General features: G+C 41.4%; 1 protein-coding gene across 2 annotated transcripts in view; it reads right to left on the bottom strand.

The window, feature by feature from the left end:
• TMEM150C (transmembrane protein 150C) overlaps positions 1-18367 on the bottom strand; it is a 211341-nt gene that overhangs the window by 179794 nt on the left and 13180 nt on the right. The gene's annotated exons all lie outside the window — the stretch shown is intronic.

The following is an 18367-nucleotide window of genomic DNA, read 5'->3' as shown; positions in this document are numbered from 1 at the left end:
AAAAGGAGAAGGATCCAGTGGGGGCCCGAGTGACTTGTAATGAATAAACATATGGACAAGAGGACACAAAAGCCTATACATAAATATTTAGAGATATAAAGTGGGGCATTTAGCATGTCTCGTATGAGTTTTGTAAAGAATGAAAATCATGCACAGCTTTAGGTATTTGGTGTGATTTCCCAGTTCCCTGCTAGAAAGCTCCTCTATCCTCGCAATTTGATGAACCTTATCTATCCATTGTTCAAGAGTCGGAGGGACAGGAAATCTCTATTTGAGAGGATTGAGTAGTTTTGCAGCCGTAAGGCTTCGTTCACACCTTCGTCGGGGCTCCGTTCATTTCAATAGTGACGGATCCGATGCAAATGGTTAACGTTTGTCACCGTTGTTTAAGGGTTCTGTCATTTTGACGGAATGAATAGCGCAGTCGACTACGGTATTGATTCCGTCAAAACAACGGAACCCTTAAACAACGGTGACAAAAGGAAACCATTTTCACTAAATCAATGGTGATGCAATTGGAAACCTATGGTTTTTGTTGGTTTCAGTTTGGATTCCGTTCATGGGTTCCCCTGATGGAAAGGTCCCATGGAACCCATGAACGGAGCCCTGACGCAGATGTGAACAAAGCCTAAACAAGACAGTGGGGAGGGTTTTTTTTTTAGAGTGGGAAGCCACAGAAAAATCAGCTAAGGAGACAAGGAAATGTTACCTGTGCCCACTCATGTAATATATTGTTGTACTTTACTCCAAAACGGTTTAACAATTTCACAATGAAACCAAATATAGGAGATAGTTCCTGTTTCTCTGCTACACCTCCAGAAACGGTCATGTTGTGATAAGCCCATGGCCTTTAATTGATAGGGCGCTTTGTGCCATCTCATCAAATGTTTTGTTATGAGTTTTCTTAGATCTTTATACATCTAGAGAATCTGTGTGAGTTTGAGCTTTCTTTTTATTTAGAAGAAAAAAAAAACTGCTTAAATATCAGCCTTTGTCCTGGTCAGAAAAATGTGCAATGGCAATAAAAAGATTGAAGAAATAAGTCAATAGAGAGTAAAACTCCTAAGACCCACATGTTCTTGTGCAGATGAAATCAATAAAGACATACAAATAAACAACTAACAAAATGATGACCATCGGCGAGTTGAGGGGTAGAGAGAATAGGCTTCCGCCTAGGGTGCCTTTGTGGGGCAAAGTAGTGCAAATTATGGATAAAAAAAAAGAAAAAACATTTTCTGCCTGTACATTCTTTACCAACCAGTGTTTGCCTGTATGAATAAGGATGCTAGGGATTGGTAGGGAAAAGTGAAACAAGAGACAGTTAAAAGAACTTGTCCAAAAGAGCTTGTCCTGCCCTTGTTTATGAGCTTCATATTTATCAACTTAAACGACAATTGGAAACCTTTTTTTCCAGTAGCACCAAGTGTAACTGATTTATTGTAGTTTTCTTGCACGATTCTGCTCCGAGGGACACTAGCTGCAACCTCTTCAGTAGCATGCACCATATTTCCAAACGCACGTGCTCCAGATAGAAGACATGGCTTTCAAAATTCCTATAGCATACCTAAAAACTGATATACCAATACATCTGTCCAATTATGACTAAACAAAATTTGACTTTGAGCACAATAAAGATGATTAAATGCTTTATGGTTAATAGGTTAGATCTAAAAATAGCAAAGTTGACATGCTGACCAAGACCATGAATATGGTTATCAGAACAATATCTCACTAGTATTTGTATATTCTCCCCTTTGTTGGTTTCCTCCCCCACTCAAAAACCTGTTTAGGACTATTGAATCTCTAGAAAATTGGCAAAATGTATGTGAATTTTATTATAAGCCCCACTAGGGACAAGCAACACCGAATACATCGGCACTGTATAAATAATACAAGTTTTTGGGGAGGTGCACCAAAACACATTAATATCATAGAAATGTAATTATAATCAATTATGAATGGATGGTAAAATAGAGGTCAAGAAGAACTATTCAAAGGGAATGGTTTATAAAATAACTGAAATAGTTTATAGCTAAATTCACACGACAGTGAAAAAAAATGGCCATTAAAAGCCAATCAACTGTCAGTTTTTCATGGCCATTTTGCATCAGTGTGTCTCCAAATGTTCGTCCATTTCCAGTCCGTCTGTCCGTTTTTAATGGGCGTTTGTTATCCGTTTGCCATCCATTTTTCATGGCTGTTAAAAAAACTGATGGATTTAATTTGTCAGGTTTTTTTGTCCCAACCCCCTGAAAACACCACAGTGCCAATGTAGATAGTGCTGCAATGCCCCTGTAGATAGTACCACAGTGCCCAATGTAGATAGAGCCCACATAGATATTGCCAGTGCCCACATCGCACCAGTGCCTATTGTAGATAGTGCCACAGTGCCCATATAGTACCACAGTGCCCACACATATAGTGACATAGTGTCATGTCCATGGCCGCGGGCCGTCAGGTTCACTCACCTCCTGACGGCCGCAGCCATAGGTCTGCGAGCGCTGGCCCCAGCCTGCTCCTCAGGAGACGCCAGCGCTCACTTCCACTTACCTTGGCTGGGTCCCGTAGGGCCAGCGCTCGCACCGAAGTTTAATGTCAAAATTAGCCCATGAGTACCCTGGACTATAAGAAAGGCCCAGCCCCTTACTCCCATGCCTGAGCGTTGTTGTCGTACCCCAAGTTTGTCTCGCAAATGGTCTCCAAGTGTTTTCCAGTTCCCAGTGTTCCCCGTTCCTGTACCTGTATCCTGTATACCGTGCTACCTGGTCAAGTGCCATGCGGAGCTATAGTCGTACTGTGCTGTAATCCACGCCTGTCCTGATACACCACGCCTGACGTCTGCCTGCTGCCTAAGTCCCACCCGAGCCTGTCATTGCTACTGTCCAAGCTGCCACAGGTACACTATACGTACTATAGACTGTGACCTGCGTCCTGTTGGCCAGCTGCCATACCGTCAAGGTGGTACAGCCCAGTGGGTCCACGCACCCAACGTGACACATAGTGCCGACATACAAAGTGCCACATAGTGCCACAGTGCCGATGTAGATAGTGCCACAGTGTCCTCTGTAGATAGTGCCACACCCCCTATATAGTGCCACACTGCCCTTGTAGATAGCGCCTCACCCCCTATACATAGCACCACCCCCTGTAGATAGCACAAACTTCCCCTGTAGATAGCACCCCCCTGTAGATAGCACCCCCCTTCTAGATAGCACCCCCACCTATAGACCGCACCAGCCCCTTGTAGATAGTACCACCCCACCTGTAAAGAGCGCCACTGTAGTTTCCTGTAAGAGCAGAATCCCTCTGGCCGTGGATTCCGATTCTATATGGAGCACATGACATCTCGGTCTATATATGGGGTTTGGTGCTATCTACAGGGGGGGTTAGAGGGAGCCCATGATGTCACGGTCCATATATGGACAGGGACATCAAGGGCTTTCCCAAGACAGGAATCACTGGCCAGAGATCTTGCGATGCTCTGGCCGAGGACTCCATTGTTGAAAGCCCTAACTTCACTGTCCTTATATGGACAGTAATATCAAGGACTTCCCCGGGCTCAGCGCTCAATGTAGTGATGTGTTCCGGGAGTCCTCGGCCAGGATCAGTTTTTACAGGCCGTTACAAGGATTGATTCCTGAAAAACGTCTGCAGTCATCGCAGAAGCTGTCGCCAAATCAAATGAATTGCCGGGCCGCGCTTGCTGTGAATGAAGGACCACCCGGCAATTAATTCGATTTGCCGCCCCTAACAATTCAATGTGAGCAGGGTTACTAGCGGTCACATTGAAAGCAGCTCAGTGACCTACTTTCAATGTGTCTGCTAGTAACCCCGATTACATTTAACTCTTCATTCATAACAAATTGATGGCCTATCCTCAGTATAGGCTGTCAATATCTGATCGTTGAGGGTCTGGCTCCTGGCACCCCCACCAATTAGCGGTTTTTAAGGGGCAGTGGCACTCATACGAGCGCTGCTTCCCCTTTATTCCCTGATCGTACTGTGAATCGCCGTTAGGCTTGTAGCAGCGGTTCACATTATGACAGCCTTCTCTCATTCAAGTGAATGGGAGAAGGCTGTAAAACTGTGAACCGCGACTACAAGCATAACAGCGATTTACAGTACAAGCAGGGAATGAAGGGGCAGGGGCATATGAGCGCTGCTACCCCTTCAAAATAGCTGATCGGCAGATATTGATGGCCTATCCTGACCGAGGTTGCTAGCGGTCACATTGAAAGTAGGTCACTGACCTACTTTCAATGTGACTGCCAGTAACCCCAGTCACATAGCTAATGAAGGGACTCTGCCACTTTAGGAGTCCCTGCATTAGCTTTTTTCTGGCACATGGGACCTCCATGATGCTTCAGAATTATTCAACTATTAAAGGGGTAGTCCAGGCACGGACAACGGATGACCTATCCACAGGATAGGTCATCAGTATATGATCAGTGGGGGTACAACACCTGGATCCCACACCTATCAGCTGCTACGTCTGCCTCCGGGTGCCAGATGTCCATGACGGAAGCAGATAGCTCTGGTCACGGAATAGTGGCCGAGCTGCAGTTGCTGTTCTGAAGCACGGCCGCTATGCAGTGGTCAAAACCATTTGTGCAGGGTCTGGGTGTCAGAGTCCCATCGATCATATACTGATGACCTTTCCTATGGATAGGTCATCAGTTGTCCGTGCCTGGACAACCACGTTAATATTTCTGGAAAATCTCTAGGTCCCGTGCGCCACAATAGAAACTTTGACCTCTAGTTTCTATTGCGGCGCAGGGGAGAAGACAGAAGTCTGCTGTAGGTGTATAGTATATATTTTTTTATTTTTCATACTACTAACTTTTTTTTAAAAAATTTAGGTTCTGCTGGACCATTTGGACTATGTCATAGATTCGTTGGACTACTTTGATGATCTAGGTTTTTGTTTTTTTTAAAGGGTAACTAAACTTAGTGACATGAGACATGTCAGAAGCTTGGATCGAGAGGGGTCCGAGCACTGAGAACCCCACCGATCGCTAAAACGAAGTGACAGAAGCACTAAGGGGAGCGCTGATCTGCTTGGCTTTTAATTGGCTTTTCTCGGAAAGCCAATGAAACAGTGTGCGGACTCACTAGAAAGTCTATGGGCCCGTGCACTGTTACATCGGCTTTCCGAAAAAAGCAGATCGAAAACGAAGCTTCTGCCACTTCGTTTTAGTGATCGGTGGTAAAAAGGCTAGTTCTAACCACTATTATTACTCTGGTACCCACCACAACCAGGGGTATCAGGAAGAGCTGGGTACAATCCAGTACCGAACCATCTGGAGTGCTGTTCAGGCACTGGGGTGGCCACAGGCTGATATTATGATTTTTTTTTAAAAAAAATTAAACTTAGATCATCAATGTAGTCCAACGAATCTGCGACGTGGTCCAAATTGTCCAGCCGAACATGCAAAACAAAAAATATATAAATTTTGTAGTATGAAAAATAAAAAAAAACTTCTACTCACCTACAGTAGACTTCTGCCTCCTCCCCTGCGCCGCAATAGAAACCAAAGATCAATGAATAATAATTCTCTTAGGGTATGTTTACACAGCGTTAAAAAAGGCGTTAAAGGCGTTTGACTCATTTTCCGCGTGTTTAAGCATTTTGTGCATGCTTTTTGCACGTAATTAGGACTCCCATTGACTAGAACGTTTTACACGCCAAAGAATTGACCTTCATTTTTTACGCAATGCCTTTATTAAAAACGCTCGGATAAAAAAAGCACGTTGTATGTACTAATGGCGCACTTTCCCATTGATGTAAATGGAAAGCTTAATCAAGCATTTGACACGTTTTGTGAGCACTTTTTGCCCATTTTTTTGTTTTGCGAAATTAGGACTCCCATGGACTATGGGAACATTTGGTGCAGTTTATGTGCCAAAGAATTGACACGCAATGTATTTTTTTTAGAAATGCTCGCATAAAAAAAAAAAAACACATTGTATGTACCAACGGCACGCTTTACCATTGATGTATATGGGAAGCTTAAATCAAGCTTTGTTTTACATATGTTTTGGCGCGTAAAATGTTCCAAGATACGCGTCGAATTCATGTGAACCTGTCAACTGAAAAATCATTCACCACAGGATCTTCCCCCTTGACTTTCATCATTCTCAGCCTCTTGTTGTGTTCTGTAGCTGTTGGTGCCGTGATCAGCACTTCATTGTACAGTCACTCCCAAAATGGAGCTGCACTATACTTGGCAATTTGAAGACACCTCATCCTGGCTTGTAGCCAAAAATAGGGAGGTGTGGTGTGTGTCGTCACTAGTAGGTAGAGTGTCCCTCCCACATTTACAGCAACAGTAAGTCAGGTTGCTTTGCCTGCTTCACCTTGCTGTAATTATGGGAAGTTCTTCCTCTGGTGGCCAACATAGGAAAACATGTAAAATTATTATTAAATTTTTAATACTTCCCAACTTGTGGAAGAAAAAACCCCCAAAAAATATAATTAAAAAAAAGTAACTTACTAAAAGAAAATGTTTAATTCGGGACACATTCCCTTTAAATTACAGAAGATGCTACATCAACATAATCCTTATGTCAATCTGTTAAAGGCAGCAATTGAAAAAAAATGGCCTCAGACTATTGTAAGGTTGTTACCAGGGCAGATAAGGAACCTCCTGACCAGCATCCAGGCAGGTTCAATGCTCCAACCATTAATGATGTTGCCATTGTGTCTCGCGTGGACAATTGTATGTTGCCTGCTCCAGAGTTGGATCAGTTAAAAATCTTTATGTCTATGCACCTGCCAATGTTGTTTATCAGCAGACTGTCATAGAGTCTCATGACTCCATCTCCTACTAGTTTAGCTGTTAGGTATTTAGGAGGTTAAAAATGAAATAAACCGTGTGTAACAGACGGGGTATATCGGGCTACTAGCGTATTTTCTGTAAACAAAAAAACAAGTTCAAAGATTGGCCTCCTGGGCACCCTTGGAACAAAGACAATGAACACACAAAACAGACAGACCAACACTTTATACCCGGGGAGCCAGGGAACATTCTCTAGTATAATATAAAAATACAATAAAGCGAATTTCTAAATTTTGCACATCACTCTATTTCCATCTACACAGTCTAATCTTTGAAACGAAGTGGCTGTAGACCAAAAGGAAAGGAAATGCCTCAACAGGGAGCTGACACATTACAGTGTGGCATTGTTGCCTTGATTCCATTGGAATCTCAGAAACCAGTTTTCTCTAGTTTGGCTGCACGCTTACATGACAATGTCAATAAATTATTTTCTATAATCTTTGTATAACTGCTTAACACTACATAATGGTAAATAATGACAATAATGATAGATCTCATGCCAGGGCATCACTACATTTCAAAGTCAGAGCGGAAATAGCTTACATAGATCAATGCACCGTAACCGATAGATATAGCAAAATAAATTGAATATAGTAATACAGATGCATACAACTATAAAGCATTAAAAAAGGCCTCCTTAGTGATGCAACAAAATGTGTTATTATAATGAATTTTATATCCATTGGGTTTGAAATATTCCACAATGCATAGAGTAAATCTATACATTCAAACTAACCTTGGCCTAATAAAGCTTACAATCTATATATATGTCATGTAATATCTGAATCAAAATAGTTTTATCACTGGTTTCAAGGAGGGCCGGATCATGTTGGCATACTTTCTTTGATGACTAATAATGACTTTTATCTCTTGTGAATAATCTTTAAGGGCATTGCCATGAAAAATGACAAAATAATTTACAGCTCTGTGGATAACCTAAACACAGTTGGAAAGGGAATAACAGAAAATGACAACATGTATAAGTACAGTAATTGACAATTCACTAGTTGCATTTTGGTCCCATTACAGAAATGGTGGCAGGTGGTAAAGGTTGAGCCGAACTCTGGAGAAAAAAATAGTGAGTCGCTACCAAAATTACTGTATTCATGCCCTCTGGCCAATGGAAAATGTAATGACCAGCTGTTGTGGACCCACTGTGCTACTCAACTGGTTTGATTTTGGGCCACTCCAAGGGCGTTATCTAAGTAGCCTCCCCAGTATTCACCCTTTAACCCCCATATGGGGATCTGGAGTTCTTTACAGAAAGTCTACCAGTTCATTAACTCTTGAGAGGTGGTCCCAGCGGACCAGGAGACATTGGTGAAGTACACTGTGGGTACAGGCACTGGCAGATGTTACTTTGGCATACGGGTGTAGATCTAAAGTCACAGTTCGTAACAAGTAGCGGGTCTTCAGGCTCGCAGCAGGACACTGGTTGCCAACAGGTAGTAGGCCTCAAGCTTGTATCAGGTAGCAGCATACAGACTGGTAGTAGGTAGCAGGATTCCGACTGGTAGCGGGTCAAAGGATGCGAACAGGTAGCAGGATGCAGAGAGGTAGCAGGATGCAGAGAGGTAGCAGGATGCAGAGAGGTAGCAGGATGCAGAGAGGTAGCAGGATGCAGAGAGGTAGCAGGATGCAGAGAGGTAGCAGGATGCAGACAGGTAGCAGGATGCAGACAGGTAGCAGGATGCAGACAGGTAGCAGGATGCAGACTGACAGCAGGCAGTGAGATGCGGACTGGTATAAGGTAGCAGGATGCAAACAGGAACCTTCACAGGAAACAACTAAGTTGCACCAAAGTTGCTCAGGCACCAGGTGACTACAGCAGCTGCCTTCAATAAGCCCAGGGACAACAGGGATTGGTTGGGGAGCACTGAATGCGGCAGTGAACAGGTAGAGGAGCGCAGCCACAGGAGGCAGAGCAGAGGAGCCGGCGGGCCACAAACAGCAGAGGGACCAGGTCGCTGGCGGGGAAGGTAGGCAACCCGGCGGAGGGGCATTACAACAATATCTTGTGTCATGACCAAATCTGAAATTGGCATGGTTTGTCTAGGTCTTTACTCTGGATTTGTTGTATACAAACAGCCTGGAAAATCAAACAGTCTCAAAAGTCTGGTTATTAGGATCTTGGTGTGTAAATTGACGCACATATAACCAGACTGAAGCTGCTTTTTTTTTTTTAGAATTATTATAAGACTACAGGGGCAAAAGCTCTTCACACACTTAACAGCGGTGAGCCAACAGCCACCTTTCCATAGGGAGACGGATATAAGTTACTGGTACGCACCTCTGGTGCTGCTTATCTCTCTGGGGAAGTATCGATTTGACTTGTTAACAAGTTTGATCTTTTTTCCTAGAAACAACAAGAAACATTTGGACTGTGTCCATACATTTATGAGGAGGGTGTGCCCAGAAAAATTTTAAATGTAAGAAAACAGCCAGCAAATAGATAGATTAATACTATCACTGAAAACATAAACATTGAGAACCTTGAAGATCCAAGCCACAGACAGGACAGTTTGGAAAAACACTACTAGCAAATATCTCGCACCTGAGAAAGACCTGCAAGTTCTCAATCAGGATTAAATTGGGTGAGGGAAAGGAATGGGTCTTGTATCAGTCATATTTGAAACCTTACTAGCCAGACAAGTAGCTGAGGTCTTGAGAATTGAGATTATAATACAAGCAACTGACCATCGTCTTTTTGAACGTTGCCGATCCCTACCTCATTGTTAATGATAGCAGCCCACACAATTATTAACAATTAATTGATTGTATAGTGATCATGCCTCCACCGGTTTTGCTATTTCTAATAATGTTGGATTTGACAGGAGTTTCCCATTTTTTGTATTTTAATTTTTATACCCATTATTACATGTAATGTAGCATATAATAATAAAAGGCCACTGTCACGTAGGGTACGTGGACCCACTGGGCCGTACTGCCTTGACGGTATGGCAGCTGTTCAACAGGACACAGGACAAAGTCTATAGTTCAATAGGTGTACCTGTGGTAACTTTCAGACAGTAGATGGACAGGCTCAGACGGGACTTTGGCAGCAGGCAGGGACCAGGCTTGATGTAGCGGAGCAGGCATAGACTCAGCGCAGCATGACTCCAATACTATACGGTACTTGAACCAGGTTAACACGGGATACAGCAAGCAGGAACGGGAACTGGAAGACACTTAAGGGACCATTTGCATAGACGAACATAGGTAATGACAACAAAGCTCAGGCAAGGCAGAAAGGGGCAGAGCCCTTCTTATAGTCCAGGATCATGGGCTAATTAATTAACAGATTCAGGTCCGCGCTGGCCATTTGAGACCGGGCACGAGCATGCGCGCGCACCCTACGGGACACAGCAGAGTGAAGCGGAAGTGATCGCTGGCGTCTCCTGAGGAGATGCGGGCCAGCGCTCATAGGAGGTGAGTAAACCTGACGGTCCGCGGCCATGGATGTTACAGCCTCCTAACAAGAACACCTGAATATAAAAGCATTTCTCACTTTAAGCCACAATCTTATCTTATGTGACCTGAAAATGATTGTTCCTAGTGAATATTTAGGCTGTTTTGTTCATTCTGGACAGTTAAAGTGTTGGTCTCAAAAATAAACATTTATTGCCTGTAAAATGCACACAGAACATAGAACAGAGCACATTTAGAAAGTAATAACTAATGCCATGGCAGATAATTTATAAGCATTCCAGAATGATTAAAATAAGATGTGGTTAAATGTTTTAAAATCCTGCGTAGCATCTAGTAAAAAATGCTAGTTCTATAGGTTACAAATCCTACAAGCCCTATACTTTAGTTTAGTATTGTGTAAGCAAAATTTATTTTACTCTCCTTTGAGAGTGCGAATTATCATGGGACTTCTGAACACTATAGTAAACGGTCATCGATTATTTCCACGAGTGCAATTTGGTTATAACATCTGCACATCTGGAGATAATACATAGGTAATTTTAGCACTACATGCTCACAAGGTTAAATTTACGAATGCTTCAACCAGATGTGTACATTCATCAATATTATATGAAGGCAGTCAAAGTTGATAGCTCGCATACAGTATACTGTACAAAGTAATAGAAAAACATAGTTATTGAATAACTGATACAGCAAATGTTTGAATTCATAAGGTTGCATTTCGAATGTAGTTATAGAAACTCACGATCCTGTGGATTACTACTCTTAAATAGAGGGACTGTAATTTGATAGCAGTTCCTTTCTCTTTCCATGCTATTCTCTGTATAGGAAGAGGAAGTGATATGTAAGAAGCCAAAAATTGTGTAGGGTATGAACACTGTCAATAGACTGACACAAATCTAATGACTCTTCTATGCTCTTACCTCAATTGCATAGTCACTACTATGACTGCCACTGTATGGTATTTGTTATGACTTTCACTATTCTACTGGTACTATTGTTAGTGTAGAAATTACTATGGCTCCGTCAGTGTGGTATGGTTATTGCTTTGTGGCTGGGCTATTCTATGGTCCCTTGTAACAGTATGGGTGTTATTACATGGCTGTCTCTATGGAGTTTACTATGGGTCTAGAACTAGAAACTGCCACATCTCTGTGCTTGGCAGCTTTGTATGGACAACACCATATGGTTACTATTACTACAGTATGTAGCGGCACTATTTTTGGGATAACTTGCTGATGCTGCTCTGACAGCACTGGATCGCTGACACTACTTTATGAAAACACAAATACACATGGTACAACTTTGAAGGCACTAAGTATGCCAGTATGTAGCCACCACAACAAAATATGATTTTTTTTTACGTGACCCCTTACGGAAAGGATTTGCCCTTGCTTAAGTGTTTTATACAGGTAATGACTTTAATGAGAATTCTGAGTGTACTAAGTGCTAACAAAGGAAAACAAATGCTGTAAAAATATGAACAAAAACTCTAAAAGGAAATTCCATAACTCGAATAATTGGACCTTTAGGACATTAGGATGTTAAGTGTAAAAACAGACAGCCAAATGTGTAAAAACCAAATAGGACTCCTGTTCACATTCCCAGGGGTTGGCTGGTATGTTTTTATCTCTAAACTGTGAAGTACAGCGAACACAAAATAACACTGGTGCTTAAAGTAGATGATTTATTGATTTACGTTTTCGCTGGTGTCCCCACATGAACTTTCACATTATTAAACTACCTACCTTAGTCCAGAGTAGTCCCCTGAAGAATCTATAGCATAGCCGAAACAACTTAAATGTTTACATTAAGGCAAGTATAGACCTAAAAATTACTGTTATCATATTGCTGTTATGCTATATGTTGTTTTTTTTTTACACATTTTTTGATTTAAAGCACATTTTGAATCTTAATTATTTAACATATATGGGTGACGACACATTTTTCTTCTTAGGCCTAATGCACAGTCGTATTATGCCTCTTCTCATGGATCTAAATAAAATTTGTGTGCCGTATTACGCAGTTATTTTCCCCTAGAAGCACTGCCTTTAGGGGAGATTTTGGTACCTCACTCTGGCACCATACAGTCACACATGGACTCTCAGGGTCTGTACTACCGACACATATGGACTCTGTGTGCTACCATACATAGTCTGTGCACATGGCTTTGCCGTTTGCTTGAGCACTTACATTTCCTACACTATACCAGCCAACCAGAAAGGCATCATCAAGGGAAGATAGACTTCATCAGTGCAGTTTCCAGCAGAGCTGGCAGAATGAAAGGTTGGAAGGCTGGTAAATACCCTGGGTATAGGGATATAAACCCGGAAAAAAGGGATGGTTGGGAAGGTTACACTCCAAAAAACAAACAACAGTCCTTTTAATAATGACTGGAATTAGCTAGTAGAATAATATAACATTTAAGCCTTTTGGCAATCTTTGCCATTGTAGGAAGGCATGGTACGTAAACCATGCGAGACATAATGCACAGATATATGAATAATATAGTGTATAGTATGAAGTCATCTGAAGTGGAATCTATATTCTTTATATTTACTTGCTGCAATAGTCTTCTCCCTAGAACATTGTCAAGTATTATCTAGTCATCTTTATATGGTGGGGGGTTTACACCATCAAGCATTAAACATTAGTCACATTTATTTGCAAAGGAGCTATTACATTGCACTTACTACAGAAGTCTGAAATACATATTTATCTAGTGGTAAGTAAAGTGGGGAATAAACATAGTATCAGGAAAATCGGGATAAAAGCTGTAGAGCTGTAGGATCAAATTTCCAGTAAAGGAGCAAGCCAATATTAAAGCCTATGGATTTAGAATGTGATGTCATAAAAGCTCCTGTAGGTGTAATGTGTAGGTGTCATAATAATTTTGTCCATACAGTGTTTCTGCAAGAATAGGAATAATGCTCATGTGAAAAAGGATTCCTACAGTTGCAAATATTGTTTCGTTTTATTGCTACTCATGTTTGTTGTCTAATTGCTGAGCTCATTAGGATCCTATGAATCCCTGTTTTTAGTAAGCTCCCTCTGGTGGGGGCTTATACTTAAGTATGAGGTACTGGGGAGAAGAGAGTGTGGAGCTCCTTGTGAAAGAAATCAGAGCTCTGAAACTTATAAGGGTACGAACACACACAGCGTAAACACTGCAGACTTTCCGTAACGGATTAATTGCGCAAAATCCGCAGTGTTTTACAGGTCGCAGCAGTGTGGGTGAGACTTCAACAAATCTCTTTCCCACACAGCGGAAAAAATAAGTCGAAAAAAAACGCACATAAATTTACCTGCGGTGCAGTTTCTCCAGCCGCTGCATGTCAATTAATGCTGCGGAATCGCAGCACTTCTATTGCAGGTTTTCCCTATTGAATTCAATGGGGTGCTTAAACCCGCAACAAAGTAGTATGTATTGCGACAAAATCGCAAGTAAGAAAGAAAAAAAATAAAATAAGTTATACTCACCCAGAGTTCCCTGCTTCCTCTCCAGTCCGGCCTCCTGATTTGACGTTTCATCCCATGTGACCGCTGCAGCCAATCACAGGCTTCAGTGGTTACATGGCCAGCAACGTCATTCCAGGAGGGCAGACTATGCACAGAGAAGTGGGAGGGGGTAAGTTCGAATGTTTTTTTTTTATTTTTCCAGCGCTACTTTACGCAGCGGAAATTCCGCCGGAAAACACACCATAATGAGGTGCGATTTTTCAGACGGCATTCCCTGCGGTGTTCAGGGCGGTTACGTTGTGCAGCTTGACGCGGCATATCCATCCAGAACACGTTGTGTGTGTTCCTACCCTAAGAATATATTCTGAAATACAAATTTTACACATTGTATTAAATCAATTATGCTTAAAAAAACTCCAAAATTTATAGAAACACATTAATATAGTAAGATGCACCAAAAGCGCAATACTTCATGTGTAACTGCAATCTTGGGAATAGTTCATTAATAGTTCAGCTTCCAGATCTGTCTACTCAATTTCTATTATTGGCATGACAATAACATTTAAAAGGTAAAGACAGGGGACAGAATTTCAGCTAGCATTATATTAGCTCAAAAAATATATGAATTAACAAAACATAAAAAAACGAATGAATAGAAGATTGCAGTGCAGGAAATGTACGGCAAAGAAAGGCTTTCATAAGCACATGGGTTGGGTTGTACATATGGATGGAGCCTAATTGAACACTTGAATGCGTGCCCAGAAGGCTCAATATTTGTCATTAATACACAACTTAGTGCTCTCTATATTGCAGCATGAAGACAAGCACTATACTGAACCCAAGGCAACAATAGCAAGAATGCTCCTTACAGAACACATGGAAAGCAATGAACATCTCACCTCATAAACCGCAAAACTTTTATTACTTTATGTGTTTGATTATTTGGATAATATGGACACTGAAGTTTTAGTTTCCGTTTCGCTTTCCATTCATGGGTTCCTCCGACAGAAAGCTGCAACGGAACCCATGAATGGAAAAGGAACGCTGATGTGAACAGGCCCTTAAAGGGGTCGTCTCATCAAGACAAACCGTTTTGCAAATGAGGCTAGCCCTGCATTATTGCATTTGGAAATGTAGTATGTATGTTGTATTACATACAGAGCAGAGGATCTAGCTTTATGATGTCCATGTGCCCTCATAGGGAATAATAAAAGGGGATGTCTTATTGAGACCGCCCTTTTAATGTTATTACATTTTCGAATGTCCTCTCGGGAAAACGGGGTTAATCTGATATGTATCGATTAAAGTTACAGACATAACCGAACAACCAAGACATTTTGTAGTGTTGACAGAACTTGTCATAGGTAAAGATTTCTCTTTATTTTTATCCTGCCTTATTTCTTAGAAATTTAGCTGTAACCAGTGCCAACCCCCAGAGATGTTCTCCAGATGTTTTAGCATCTTATATGCAAAAATGTTTATTCTGTATACACAGTGCCAAAAGACCCAACAGTTATATATAAGGGTCTGTTCACATTTGCATCAGGGCCAATGTAGCAGATTCTGTCATTTGTTAGGGCTGGGGGCCTAATGAAGGCTTCCAGGTCTGCCATCTTTGTATTCCTTTGAAAGGACACTGTCAGTATAGCGATATACTGCAATACATTAGTATTGCAGTATATCATGCAAGCGATCCAACGATTTCTGGTTCAAGTACCCCTGGGGGGGCTAAAAAAAACTGTTAAATAAAGGTTTTTTTTAATGTTCCAAAAAAACATTATTAAAAGCTCAAAAAAAAACAAAAACACCTTTTTCTGTTTTTTCCTTAACCCCTTCCCTCTTTAGCCACTTTTGACCTTCCTGACAGAGCCTCATTTTTCAAATCTGACATGTGTCACTTTATGTGGTAATAACTCCGGAATGCTTTCACCTATCCAAGCGATTCTGAGATTGTTTTCTCGTGACACATTGGACTTTATGTTACTGGCAAAATTTGCTCGATATGTTCAGTATTTAATTGTGAAAAACACCAAAAATTAGCGAAAAATTGCAAAAATTAGCATTTTTCTCAATTTAAATGTATCTGCTTGTAAGACAGGCAGTTATACCACACAAAATTGTTGCTAATTAACATCACCCATATGTCTACTTTAGATTGGCATCGTTTTTTGAACATCCTTTTATTTTTCTATGACCTCACAAGGCTTAGAACTTTAGCAGCAATTTCTCACATTTTCAAGAAAATTTCAAAAGGCTATTTTTACAGGGGGCAGTTCAGTTGTGAAGTGGTTTTGAGGGCCTTATATATTAGAAACCCCAAAAAAGTCACCCCATTTTAAAAACTTCACCCCTCAAAGTATTCAAAACAGCATTTAGAAAATGTCTTAACCCTTTACACATTTCACAGGAATTAAAGCAAAGTAGAGGTGAAATTTACAAATTTCATATTTTTCTGCAGAAATACATTTTTAATACAATTTTTTTTATAAAACAGAAGGTTTTACCAGAGAAATGCAACTCAATATTTGTTGCCCGGTTTCTGCAGTTTTAGGAAATATCCCACATGTGGCCGTAGCGTGCTACTGGACTGAAGCACCGGCCTCAGAAGCAAAGGATCACCTAGTGGATTTTGGGGCCTTATTTTTGTTAGAATATATTTTAGGCACCATGTCAGGTTTGAAGGGCTCTTGCGGTGCCAAAACAGTCAAAATCAACCAAAAGTGACCCCATCTGGGAAACTAGACACCTCAAGGAAATTATCTAGGGGTGTAGTGAGCATTTTGACCGCACAGGTTTTTTACAGAAATTATTGGAAGTAGGCCGTGAAAATTAAAATCAACATTTCTTCAAAGAAAATGTAGGTTTAGCGATTTTTTTTCTCATTTCCACAAGGACTAAAGGAGAAAAAGCACCACAAAATTTGTAAAGCAATTTCTCCCGAGTAAAACAATACCCCACATGTGGTAATAAACGGTTGTTTGGAGACACGGCGTGGCTGAGAAGGGAAAGAGTGCTATTTGGCTTTTGGAGTTCACATTTAGCAGGAATGGTTTGCGGAGGCCATGTCGCATTTACAAAGCCCCTGAGGTGACAAAACAGTGGAAACCCCAAACAAGTGACCCCATTTTGGAAACTATACCCCTTGAGGAAATTATCTAGGGGTATAGTGAGCATTTTGACCGCACAGGTTTTTTGCAGAAATTTTTGCAAGTAGGCCCTGAAAATAATAATCTACATTTTTTCAAAGAAAATGTAGGTTTAGCTAATTTTTTCTCATTTCCAGAAGGACTGAAGGAGAAAAAGCACCACAAAATATGTAAAGCAATTTCTCCCGAGTAAAACAATACCCCACATGTGGTAATAAACGGCTGTTTAGACACACGGCAGGGCTTAGAAGGGAAAGAGCGCTATTTGGCTTTTTGAGATCACATTTAGCAGGAATGATTTGCGGAGGCCATGTCACATTTGCAAAGCCCCTGAGGAGACAAAACAATGAAAACGCCCAAAAAGGGACTCCATTTAGGAAACTACACCTCTTGAGGAATGCATCTAGGGGTGTAGTGAGCATTTTGACCCCACAGATGTTTCATAGAATTTATTAGAATTAGGCAGTGAAAATAAAAACAGTCCTTTTTCTTCAATAAGACGTAGCTTTAGCGCAAATTTTTTCATTTTCTCAACAAATAAAGGAAAAAAAGAACCCAACATTTGTAAAGCAATTTCTCCCGAGTACGGCAATACCCCATATGTGGTCATAAACTGCTGTTTGGGCAAACCGCAGGGCTCAGATGGGAAGGACCGCCATTTGGAGTGCAGATGTTGCTGGATTGGTTTCTGGACACCTGTGGGCCCAAAACAGTGGAAATCCCCCAGAAGTGACCCCATTTTGGAAACTACACCCCTCAATGCATTTACCAAGGGGTGTAGTGAGCATGTTAACCCTGCAGGTGTTTTGTAGAAATTAGTGTGCGCTCAATGTTGCAGAGTGAAAATGGGATTTTTTTCCATAGATATGCCAATATGTGGTGCCCGGCTTGTGCCACCATAACAAGACAGCTCTCTAATTATTATGCGGTGTTTCCCGGTTTTAGAAACACCCTACATGGGGCACTAATCTTTTGTCTGGACATATGACAGGGCTCAGAAGTGAAGGGTACCATGTAAAATTGAGGCCTAATTTGGCGATTTACAAAGTATTGGTTCACAACTGCAGACGCTCAGATGTGAAATAATAAAAAGAAACCCCTGATAAGTGACCCCCACTATGAAACTGCACCCCTCAAGGCATTTATTAAGGGGTGTAGTGAGCATTTTCACCCCACAGGTCTTTTCCATAAATGAATGCGCTGTGGATGGTGCAAATTAAAAATTTATATTTTTCCCTAGATATGCCATTCAGCGGCAAATATGTCATGCCCAGCTTTTGACGCTGGAGACACACACCCCAAAAATTGTTAAAAGGGTTCTCCCGGGTATGACGATGCCATATATGTTGAAGGAAACTGCTGTTTGGGGACGCTGTAGGGTTCAGGGCCGAGGGAGCACCATTTGGCTTTTGGAGAGCGGATTTTGCTTGGCACTATATTTGTTTGAGTATTGCTGGTGTTTTATAATGTGGGGGTACATGTAAGCGGGGCGGA

Source organism: Rhinoderma darwinii, chromosome 1 (genome assembly GCF_050947455.1).
Source record: "Rhinoderma darwinii isolate aRhiDar2 chromosome 1, aRhiDar2.hap1, whole genome shotgun sequence".
Taxonomy (NCBI): domain Eukaryota; kingdom Metazoa; phylum Chordata; class Amphibia; order Anura; family Rhinodermatidae; genus Rhinoderma; species Rhinoderma darwinii.
The sequence above is the reverse complement of the archived record's forward strand: the minus strand, read 5'-3'. Positions and strand labels throughout refer to the sequence as shown.